Source organism: Mytilus trossulus, chromosome 3 (genome assembly GCF_036588685.1).
Source record: "Mytilus trossulus isolate FHL-02 chromosome 3, PNRI_Mtr1.1.1.hap1, whole genome shotgun sequence".
Lineage (NCBI taxonomy): Eukaryota > Metazoa > Mollusca > Bivalvia > Mytilida > Mytilidae > Mytilus > Mytilus trossulus.
In genome coordinates, this window is record NC_086375.1 from 519,898 (window position 1) to 532,382 (window position 12,485).

Genomic DNA, 12,485 nt, shown 5'->3' on the forward strand with positions numbered 1-12,485 from the left:
AGACTTTTGATGGAACTGTCAATGACAAAATGCTTTTCTTTATTTTAAGGTGATGATACTTTTTATCTACATTTCCTTATAGTATCCTAGTGTTCTATCTACAATTTGTTTCTGGTGCAATACAAATACAAGGATTTTGACATAGAACTTTCTGTCATACAGTACGCCACTTGTTGTTTAACAAGTTGAATATTGATGATAACTCTGATTTAAAATCTTTTTAAACATTCTACATGAATATTCAAGTGTAAATCAACAATAATCAGAAGTATTTCAGTGCTGGTCTTTGGTTCATACTTTGCTTTCATGTATTAACTTGATAAAATGAGGCTCTTTAGTTTCTCAATTTGTCATGTCCACACCTTTTCACAACACACTTTATAGTTGAGTTTTTTCATTGTTGGAGGACATATGGTGACCTATAATTGCTCACATCATGTGAACTCTGTTTGATATTTTTCTCATTGGCAATTCAACCAAATTTCCTTACTTTTATAGGATCTTTTTTAAATTATTTATCAAGAGTAATTGATCTCCAGAGTATAAATTGAGAATACTGAAATGTTTCCTTTTTACAGTTTTGAATGTATCCTTTTTCTTCAAACTTTCTTAAAACAAACAATCTTCTTCAAAGTTCAAAATTTTATTTCCAAGGATTTTTATTCACATTCTAATTTCTTTACTTTCCAAGTCTATGAATGTCAAAATAAATGTCTTCTTTTAAATTTAAATGTTCTATTTTTTGTAAAACTCCCAAGTTTGTGAGGTCTTCCATGTCCTGTATTCATGGTACATGTATTGGTTATTCTTCACCATATTCACTGTGGATGGTATCTGAAATTAAATATTCATAAAAATATATAAAATCTAACTTCCATGAAGTAATGTTATAATAATTAATAGTGTAATACACTTAAGAGGTCCCAAACAGCCTACAACATATATGCCTATTGCAAAATGTTAGTTTAGCATGTTAAAATAAGTTGTTTTGCCAAGTGCAGAGATAGGAGTGCTGAGGTAAAACCCTGAACAGTTGGGGAAAAAATGGACAAAATATTAGCACTTGATACAGGTCAGACTTTTGATTGTAACTAAATATTTGACAAATAATAGGTTTCTCTGACAAAGAATAAATATGATAAACGGAGACAAAGAACTTTAATTAGATATCTGATTTGAATTTATATCCATTTTTTTGCTTTTGTGCACTACACTATGCTGTTGCAAATTGACCTCCCCCCTAATAATATTGGAACATTTTTTAATTTTATTTTCAATATCGTACGATGATGTGATTTTTGGGGGTTGTGTAAAAGCTGCTGTCATGTCCATGTTTATTGTACTTTTTGTTGTAAGGTTGCTGTCAAACAAATGTAAGCCTTTCCTTTTAAGAAATCTTAAAAGAAAGTTGTGTGTGTACTCACTGTCTCATATACCAATGTGCAGAAACAGTATCAATAGATTACTCAAACAATGGGCAAATGATGGAGGAATTATGATTAAACTACCATAAACCTAACTAGGAAGAGCTTTTATTAAATACAAGCTGTAGGTTGAACAAGTATTTACAAAATTGTGAAAGCATGTTAAGCATACATCTCATAGGTAACCTGTGCCTCAACAAGACCTAAGAGTGCACATGTTGACCATGTATTTTATGTTTAAAATCTTTAAAATACAGGTAAAGTTACTAAAAGTATTACAAAAATGCTTGCTATCACTGAATGGTAAAGATTGTTTTAATTTATCAGTTGGTAGTAAAAAGTGAATATACATTGTATATTGTATAAAACAAAGATTTAAGTTGATTCAACTACTATTCTGGACGAAGAAAGATAACACCATTTAAAAAATGTCTTGTTATTGCACAATATTGTGCAATTAGATATTTCTTGCTATTGTGCAATACTGTGCAATTGAAAAGACTTGCAGTATTGTGCAATAGAAGATTTCTTGCTATTGCACAATACTGTGCAATGGAAAATTTCTTGCTATTGCACAATACTGTGCAATGGAAAATTTCTTGCTATTGCACAATACTTCAAATTATAATTTTAGATCCTGATTTGGACCAACTTGAAAACTGGGCCTATAATCAAAAATAAAAGTACATGTTTGGATTCAGCATATCAAAGAACCCCAAGAATTCAATTTTTGTTAAAATCAAACTAAGTTTAATTTTGGACCCTTTAGACTTTAATGTAGACCAATTTGAAAACAGGACCAAAAATTAAGAATCTACATACACAGTTAGATTTGGCATATCAAAAAACCCCATTTATTTATTTTTTTATGATATCAAACAAAGTTTGATTTTGGACCCCGATTTGGACCAACATGAAAACTGGGCCAATAATCAAAAATCTAAGTACATTTTTAGATTCAGCATATCAAAAAACCCCAAGGATTCAATTTTTGTCAAAATCAAACTAAGTTTAATTTTGGACCCTTTGGACCTTAATGTAGACCAATTTAAAAACGGGATCAAAAATTAAAAATCTACATACACAGTTAGATTCGGCATATCAAAGAATCCCAATTATTCAATTTTTATGAAATCAAACGAAGTTTAATTTTGGACCCTTTGGGCCCCTTACACCTAAACTGTTATGTCCAAAACTCCAAAAAATCAATACCAACCTTCATTTTATGGTCATAAACCTTGTGTTTAAATTTCATAGATTTCTATTCACTTATACTAAAGTTATGGTGGGAAAACCAAGAAAAATGCTTATTTTGACCCCTTTTAGGCCCCTAATTCCTAAACTGTTAGAACCAAAACTCCCAAAATCAATCCCAACCTTTCTTTTGTGGTCATAAACCTTGTGTCAAAATTTCATAGATTTCTATTTACTTTTACTAAAGTTACTGTGCAAAAAACAAGAAAATGCAAATTGGGCCCTTTTTGGCCCCTAATTCCTAAAATATTGGGATAAAAACTCCCAAAATCAATCCCAACCTTCCTTTTGTGGTCATAAACCTTGTGTTAAAATTTCATAGATTTCTATTGACTTTTACTAAAGTTAGAGTGCGAAAACTAAAAGTATTTGGACGACGACGACGCCAACGTGATAGCAATATACGACGAAAATTTTTAAAATTTTGCGGTCGTATAATAACTGACTAAAAGGTTTAATGACTTCAAGGCCAGATCTTCTACCTTCTAAAATATAAAACTTTATACAAATCGTTAACATCACCACCAAGAATAGAAATACTTATGGCTATGTTTTGACAAAAAATGAAAGTGTGAAATAGCATTATATTATATCATGTATATATATAATAATGTCCATTGGTCTTTTAAATGACACATTGAGGATCATACCTCATCTCTTTATATTTAGACAATTTACGTATAGTGTCTTGAAATATGAAATTTATTTGTATGAGGCATAGAAACGGGAAAATGCAAGGTTCTACCGAGCATTTTCCCGTTTTGTGCCGAATACAAATAAATTTCATATATCAAGACACTATACCTATATTCATGATATTGTCTTTCTACTGAAATTAAGGAATTAGAAAGGGAAAATGAACTTAATTAATAACATTTGATATACATGGTATATAAATATCCAATGTGAAGACATAAAAGTTTAAATTGATAAAAGTTTGACCATTGTTACTTTACGTTGTCATGGTTGTGACGTAGGTCTGGAAAGGAGGCGGGGCTTATAGGTTAGTTGAGGTCATTGACGTATAAAGCTAACGTTTATACATATAGCTTTATCTGTATAGTAAAATAGCTGATTGCAGTATAATTATTGGTTGAGTCTGGTTCATTGAAAAAGCGTGAAGGGTTTATCCATTTACATAATCTAATTCAATAAATTGCTATATGTTTGCAAATTTATTCTGTTAGTTAATGCAAAATCATTAATTGGTTGATTTTTTTCCTTATTTTAACTTCCAGTGGCAAATATTTTAAAGTTTTCTAAATGATTACAACGTTAACTTATCAATACGTCTGACTAGGAAAGTTTGTAATTTAAATGCTATGATAGTCTGAATTTCTGACATCTCAAGTGTGTGTGTATGGAGCAGTAGGAGGGGAGCAGAGTAAGGCTTGATGCATGCATTGAATCAGAAAGTGAGAAAAATAACTAACAGTGTACATGTACAGTTTTAGGAATATAACATCAAAGTACCTAAATTAACTGCAATTCTACAGATGAACTTACTTTGATATCAGTTCTGTTTTGCAGGACTTTCACACCTACATGACATACATGTTCACCAGTGATATCAATCCTTGTCAATACTGTCCTTTCCTTTCATTTGGTAACAAGCTAAAATTGTATATATATATAAATTAATCAAGAAGTCCAGACAAAAACTACATGTAGTATGAACTGATGCTCTGACTTAATTTCAGAGAGATCCATACACTTAAACACAAGTAATTGTCATGATTGTTTGAAAACTAGAAACATGCTTCTTTTTGGCCCTTTTTTGAACACTAATTCCTACATATTATAGGCAATAAATCAAAACTTAATCCCAGCCTCTCCTTTGTTATATGGTACATTGTGGTACAATTTCAGAGAGATCCATACAATTACGCATAAGTTATTGTCTTGAAACTAGAGAAATGCTTGTTTTGACCCCTTTTTGGCCCTCAATTCCTAAACTTTGGCCCCATAACCCCTTAAATGAGTCCAAACCTTCTACTTGTGGTTTTAAACATTGCGGTATGATTTCAGAGCAATTGAAATACTTCTACATAAGTTATTATACTGAAAGTAGAAAATGCTTAATTGGGCCCCTTTTGAGCCCCTAAATCCTAATCGGTTGGGACCATCATCCCCAAAATCAATCCCAACCTTCCTTTTGAGGTATTGAACCTTCTGAAAAAGTTTCATGAAGATCCTTAAACTAAAGTTATTATCCGTAAACCTGTGTGTCTTCAGACAATGATGACGCAGATGACATCATACCATTATATGATCCCAAAAATATTTTGGGGTCGTATAAATAAGTACTGTAGAACTTAATTTTCAATTACAAATCAAGTACTGTAAAATAAAGGAACTTAATATTATGATAATTTTAAAGTAACTAAATGGTACTACTACTAAATATTTCCAGTACTACATATTTTTGGTTCAGATATAGTACGTACCAATGCAAAAGTAGCTGTGTAACCAATTTCAAGTTCTTTGACTACATTTATTCAGAAACCTATAATATGTCAAATATTTATTTACAATCCAAATTCAGACCTGTATCAAGAAATTAGAAACTTGTCAACATTGAAGTTAAGCACTAAGGAGAATTATTGCATAGAAATATAATATTTCCAACAGAAAGTAATTAACCCATAGTTAGCATGCAATAAATTCTAATATTTCACTGACCCAGTGCAATAAATCTTCAAAATTATTGCATGTATATTGGAAAAAATTGTCCCTTGTAGAACATAAATCATTTTTTTTTGTACTTGCAAGCTCGTGCAATATAAAATTCTAATCAGGACAATTTTCATGCAATAACCCTATTTTATTATTACAATTGCACAATATTAATTACTTTACCATTATAACTTATTTCTTGTTTTCCTTAAACTGACCTCATCATCAATCTCAACAAATTGTTAATGGTTTTGTAAAAAAAATAATTTCTCACTTCTAACTGTTAACATGGATAATTTTCAAACTTGCCCACAACAAGAATCAAAACTTGGAACTCTATGACTTAAAATTTTAAAACAAATCTTGGAAACTTCATGTACATGATTTACCACATTTGAAAAGAGAACAAAATTTATATCAAATAAAGTCGTCATTTTTAATATAGACATACCTCTCCTCACAAAATTATTCATTGACTACTGCTCCTCTGTGCTCATATGCACATAAATCAATTCGATTATCTATGAATCCACTATATAATCTAGACAGCAATGACCCAAATGAATTCTGTCCTGTTGATTAGCTTCTCCTACTTCTCAAAGTACTTGTACGTGTACATCCATTGAAAATGCTAAAAGAAATAATGTTTAATGAAATAAAGACTTTATAATATCTGCCAAAATTGCATTTAATATTTGATCTAGCAAAATTGGCTGATATTAGTTTTGATCTTTTAAGCTATACCAACAAACTTTCCCTAAAAAAAATGATAGATCTTCTTAACCTGGTGAACATTTTAACCTCAGGTCAGATTTGCTCTGAATGCAATTGTTTCAGTGATACGTGTGTATTTATATAAGCCAACCAGATGCTCCGCAGGGTAAGCTTTATACAACCGCAGAGGTTGAACCCTGAATGGCTAGGTCAAGTATGGACACACCATTCAAGCTGGATTCAGCTCTAAATTTGGATTGTGACTAAATAGTTGACGACACAGCATACAATGTAGGTTTCTGAAACAGGATGAATGTGGTCTAATGAACTTAATAAAAAAAAATTGCCTTTGAGCAATTCACTATGCTGTTGAATATTATAATCCTCTTAAAAAAATGTTTGAAGAAATTTTCTTTTTATTTATGAAATCTGAAATGAGAAAAATTGACCAGCCCCCAATTAAAGGATGTGGGTTTGACACCACAAACTACTAGTCTAGCCCCACCACAACCTTTTGAATGGGTCTGTCCCATGTTCAGAAGCCTTTTAAGTGTAATTCAGTGGTTCCATTTGTCTTTCGTTGCTGTTTATCATATTTTGTTTTTTTGTTCTGCATTTTTTATATTTTGCATTGTATAAATCATGATCAGTCTTTTCTTCAAAAGCAAAAAAAAATCATTTCTCCTATGTTCTATTTTAGCCATAGGAGCTATGTTTCTTGACATACAAGGAAATGAAATATAAAATTTATACTAGATGCTTTAAAACTTTTAGCAATGGCGACCATGTTTGTTGAACATTCAGTTAAAGTTTGGAAGTATTTGGCCTAGTAGTTTCAGAGGAGAAGATTCTTGAAATAGTTTACAACGACGACGACGGACGCCAAGTGATGGCATAAGCTCACTTAAGGGCCAGGTGAGCTAAAAAAGTGAATTTACACTTTTAAAAATTCTTCTATTTTCTCATTCACTATCACCACTTTTTTGTATTTTCATATAAACATTACGTACATGTAAAGCAGACCTTTCACCTTCTCAAGGAGTCCACTTCCTATGTACTTTGTACACGAGGGCCCAAACAGCATGATTTCGAGTCAGCTGAAAAAAAAGTCCAAATAGATTACATTGGATTATGATACAGTAAATAAATACATAAATTACATAATAATTTAATAATAAATATGAATCTCCAATCATGGTTTAAGAAATAACACATCATTTTAAATCAATAGATATCATTCATGTATATATTAAATTTGTATTTTTTATTTTTGTATCAGTGTTTTCTAATTTCTGGGTAGTATATAGGTGTCCAAATAAGTGTGACATCTTGAAAGACTATTATTTTTTTCTTTGACGCTTTTAATAGATTAAGCATATTGAAGAACCCCAATTTTTTTTTATATCAAACAAAGTTTAATTTTTTACACTTTGGACCTTAATATAGACCAATTTGAAAACATGACAATACTGTGCAATTGAATATTTCTTGCTATTGCGCAATACTGTGCAATTGAAAATTTCTTGCTATTTTTCAATTTAGTGTAACTAGATATTTCTTATTATTGCGCAATACTGTGCAATTGAAGATTTCTTGATATTGCGCACTACTGTGCAATTGAAAATTTCTTGCTATTGCACAATCATGACAATACTGTGCAATTAAAGATTTATTGCTATTGCACAATACTGAATATAATAATTTTGGACCCTGATTTGAACCAATTTTTGTGAAAATCAAGCTAAAGTTTAAATTTGGACCCTTTCAATAGGACCAAAAATTAAGAATATGTATACACCGTTAGATTTGGTATATCAAAGAACCCTAATAATTCATTTTTTAATGAAATCAAACAACGTTTAATTTTGGACCCTTTTGGACCCTAATTAATTGGGAACTCTCAAAATCAATCCAAATCTTCCTTTTGTGGTCATAATCCTTTTTTTTAAATTTCATAGATTTATATTAACTTATACTAAAGTTTATATTGTGCAAACACCAAGGAAATGCTTATTTTGGGACCTTTTTTTTTACCCCTAGTTCCTAAACTGTTGGGACTAAAGCTTCCAAAATCCATCCCAACCTTCTTTTGTGGTCATAGACCGTATGTTAAAATTTCATAGATTTCTGTTTACTTGTACTTTAGTTACTGTGTGAAAACATAGGAAAATGCTTATATGGGCCTTTTTGGCCCCTAATTCCAAAACTGTTGAGACCAAAACACCCAAAAACATCCCAACCTTCCTTTTATGGTCATGAACCTTGTGTTTATATTTCAAAGATTTCTATTTACTTTTACTTAAGTTAGAGTGTGAAAACCAAATGTCTTTGGACGACAACGACCACGCCAACGTAATACCAATATCCGATAAATAAATTTCAAGTATTCACTGTCTTCTGATTGGTTAAAAGTATAAGTTTTATTTTCAATGTTGTCAATTTTTATGGCGACACGCCCACTCCTACGTTGTGTATTCATACATCAACATGTGTGTGTGTGTGTGTGTGTTGCTCTTGTTAATATAAATAATATAAAAAGTTCAATGAGCTAATATCTGAAGATGTTTAGAAAAAAAACTTGGTATAATGGTTTGTTGCTGAATGACGGAATTTCAAACAAGGGTAAAACTAAATATGCTAAATGCCCCCCCCCCCCCCCAACTAAGTTGCGGGGGCCATAAAAATACTGATATATGGCGACTGTGTAAAAGCCTTTCAAGAAGTCGTAATTATTTGGACTATGTAGTCTACATAAGTACAAATTTATGTAAATAAAGGCAAGTTTGCAGACCTTTATTCTTTTATATATTATATCAAGGATTTGTATATGTATACTATACAAATCCTTGATTATATTCATTTTGATTTTACCCAAGTTGGGCAAGGCTATTCTTAGAAGGAGTATATTTTTACAGATTAAACCCTTTTTATAAGTGGAGCAATTTAAAAGCAGGGCGTGTTGGTAATAAGTAAGCCACCACTTGACTTTTATGGGGTGGGGCTACAATAAAAATATAATCCTGTGTTTTTTTTAAAATTGAAATATCTGTCCTGTCAGTTAATTTTTCAATATTTTTAAAATTTGAAATATCTGTCCTGTCAGTTAATTTTTCAATATTTTCGTTCCTGGTTTATTATACAAGTAAGTCTTTACATTAATTTTAGTTTTTTTATAACTTGTACAGAAATCCAGTCCCGCATATTTTTCAAATAACATCTAAGCACCCCCCTTTCCAATAAAACTAACTTGCATGATAGCTTAACCAACAAGTGTGGGAACATTTATAGAAAGGGTTGCTAAAAAAACTAGGCCCTTTTGGCAGTGGGTCAGGTTAGACGAAATCACTAATTGTTTTTCCATGGCCTATTAAAGAAGAAGAGCTACGTTTCCGCAGCTATGTCAGCTGACTTTGACTGATTTTCGGGTTTGCATGCGATGAAATTTATAAAGTCAAATGGTTTTTTCGTGAATAGTACACCACTAGCATCTTCTTAAATATGTGCATGATAATATTTACCTTTCGTTGTGCTTTCCAAGTACAAAATAGTGGGTATGTATTACATCAAAAAGAAACACAACTTTCTTGTTTGTGTGCGTTTCGTTTACCGCTTTCTTCCAGTTAATCGACAAGCTATCCATTTCAATTTATCTGTTTACAATAACTTTTTGACCCAACAGTTTTGAAAAACAAGAGGTCCTCGTATTATCTATTGGACTACTATATTTCTTTCCATTCTTTTCAACTGTAAAACATGAATTCAGCAGCAGACGAGCGTCCATGGATGAGTTGCGTCATAGTGTAAAAAACGGCAACGATGATATTTCCGGGTTTTCGTATTCCACTTGCCAAGCTTTCATATATGTCATATATATATTTACGATCATTTACGATCAATATTTTTTACACATGGAAATAAGTATTTCACACACTTCAGGAGACAACATGTCAAGAAGAACTTGCAACAGTCAAATCGAAATATATTTTTAGCACATGCTATTCATATTACAGTAATGAGTTATAAGTAAGACATGACAATAATTTGGTGATGTAGGTGCTTCATAATCCAAATATTTCAGTCATTATACATGACAAACATGTATTTCACTCACTTTGATCACTAAATTAACAAGTTTTGTTTTAATCAGCTTAGTAGTTTGAGAGAAATTAAGTATAAATTAAAGCGAAATCTAGAGCGATTTTTGCAAAATTTTGTCAAAAATAAAACCAAAGCATGCCGTATCATGAAAGAATATATAGTGTAGAGTACTGATAAATTCTCAAATAAATGATTATTATATTCATCTTAGAATCTGCATACAAACAGTTGAATATTGAATACAAAATGATTTTTATATGATGAACACCACTAAAGTAACTTTTTGTTTTCATTACAAGATCTCTTTGGGCCACGGTCCTTTATACCTCTAACTCCTGCATTTTTTTTTATTTTAGGCTAATAAATCAAACTTTTGAGGCTACATGTTCACTTATCATTCATTTAAGTGCAATTGAAAGTTTACCAATCGGACAGACCTTCTTTTGTAATCATGATTTTTAGGAAACGTTGAAGTTTTTTTTTCTTCTGTCTCCTTGACTCTATATACAATTAAGGTTTTACAACAAATATTTGAATAGCCAGTGCTACATTATCACCCTAATAGATCCTTGAAATTGCTAAATTTTGGACTTGATCATCAATTGTTCAAAAGTTAAACAATATATTTTGTTTTATAATTCTCCTCCTATATTCAACGGAAAGCTCACCAGATCTTGTGGACGACATCAAAAGTTCAATGTTGAATAAACAAAACTTAATTGAGTTTACCTAGTTTTTTCACTGCCTCTCCTCCTTCTTCACTTAATTTTGAAAAAAATGATTGAATATACATGTAAATTTGATGTGGGATAATCAAAACTTGCAGCAACCCATCCACCACCCTCCCAAACTATTTGATTTTTTTTTATCCTACATCAAACTTTTGATGTCGTCAGTGTGTCCCTTGTGTTATCATGTTTGTCAATATGTCGAATCAAATCAAAATTGTACTTACTAAATTTTCAATTGAGACGTAGGTTGCCAAATTTTGAGCAACCCCGGGAAGTTCCGAACTGTTTACTATTTACTATCAGTACTTGAGTTAACTCTTTTATTTTGTATGTTCATGTTGCACACATTCAGAGGCGAATTAAGGGCACCCTCAGGCCTGCCCCTCCCCATTTTGTTGGAAATATTTGATTGATAATGCATGTAGAGGTGAATTTTGAGGGGCCAGGGCATTAAGTTGATTACATAGGAAATCACTGAAGCATGACCGGAGCAGACCCCTCAGTTAGGCAGTCGATCAGTGGGCCCCACTTCTGAAAATTTCAGGATTCGCCGCTGGCAATGCATGACTAACTAGTGAGGCCTGGCCTTGCGGTCATAAAACTTTCGAGCACGATTTTTGTACTCAGACTCAAGAATCAACCAATCTAAATACTGGATTTTGTGTTTCGAGCACTTATTTTGTACTCGGAGTACTGAGTAAAGTTTTATGACCGAGAGCCCAGTTGTTTTAACAGTCAGTGCCCCCAATCCCCTTTATAAAAATTCTGGATCAGTCAGTTCAGTTATGTTTAATGGTAAGTTTAAATATTGATGTTTTTATCTTTTATTCTCTGTCTTTAATATCTCGTTTGATTGGATTTTTGGTTATAAATCAATTTAATTGGTACCCCCTTTCCAACCTCATCGTTAACAATAGACCTACATCAAAAGGCCCTTTACAGTGTAATTTTCTATCTTGCCCAAAAATACTTCATCTACATAATACTTCTTAACTTCAATATGTTGAAGATTACAAGAAAGCACATGCTAGGGAAACAAATTAAAACTAAACATATTTACAATAATTGCAAGAAAAAAATAGTAACCCCTTTCTTCCCATAGTACTGGTTTCAAAAATGCTTGCTTGAAGTACAAATAAAATAGGAGCAGGTAATTTGTTTTTATTCCACACCAAAGGAGGATAAATGTATGATAAAGGTTAATTTCAGCGGCATTATTCTACATACATTGATTCTGAGACTACTTTCATACCCGTAGCCAGGGGGGGTTTGTCCGAACCCCCCCTTGAAAACTAATAAGCACTGTTAAAGTGGATGTTCAGATCGAATTGTGACTGTTAAAGTCGAGTTTGTGAGCCAAACGAACCCCCCTTTGGAAATTTCTGGCTACGGGCCTGACTTTAACATATTCTAAGGGCGGGTTTAGGGACGAAGTAACACCATGTGACTATTGCAATTGGTTGTTGTGATTAAAACACGATAAGAGTGTTTCCTTCCCCCTGCATCTTATGATCCTCATGGAACAGTAGAACTACTTCAGACATTAAACAATCTGAAACTTTTCAGGTACTTTCTATATGCTCATGTG

General features: G+C 31.9%; 1 long non-coding RNA gene across 2 annotated transcripts; it reads right to left on the reverse strand.

Moving 5' to 3' along the window:
* Positions 1-664: 664 nt before the first annotated feature.
* On the reverse strand, positions 665-9,850 carry LOC134709162 (uncharacterized). Of its 2 annotated transcripts, XR_010105901.1 has the most exons (6): positions 9,587-9,850; positions 7,079-7,165; positions 5,806-5,985; positions 5,126-5,184; positions 4,185-4,292; positions 665-834 (listed from the first exon to the last, which is right to left on the reverse strand). It is a non-coding gene; the product is annotated as an uncharacterized LOC134709162 (long non-coding RNA). The 2 variants fall into 2 exon arrangements; XR_010105900.1 differs by lacking the exon at positions 5,126-5,184.
* Between the last annotated feature and the right edge of the window lie 2,635 nt (positions 9,851-12,485).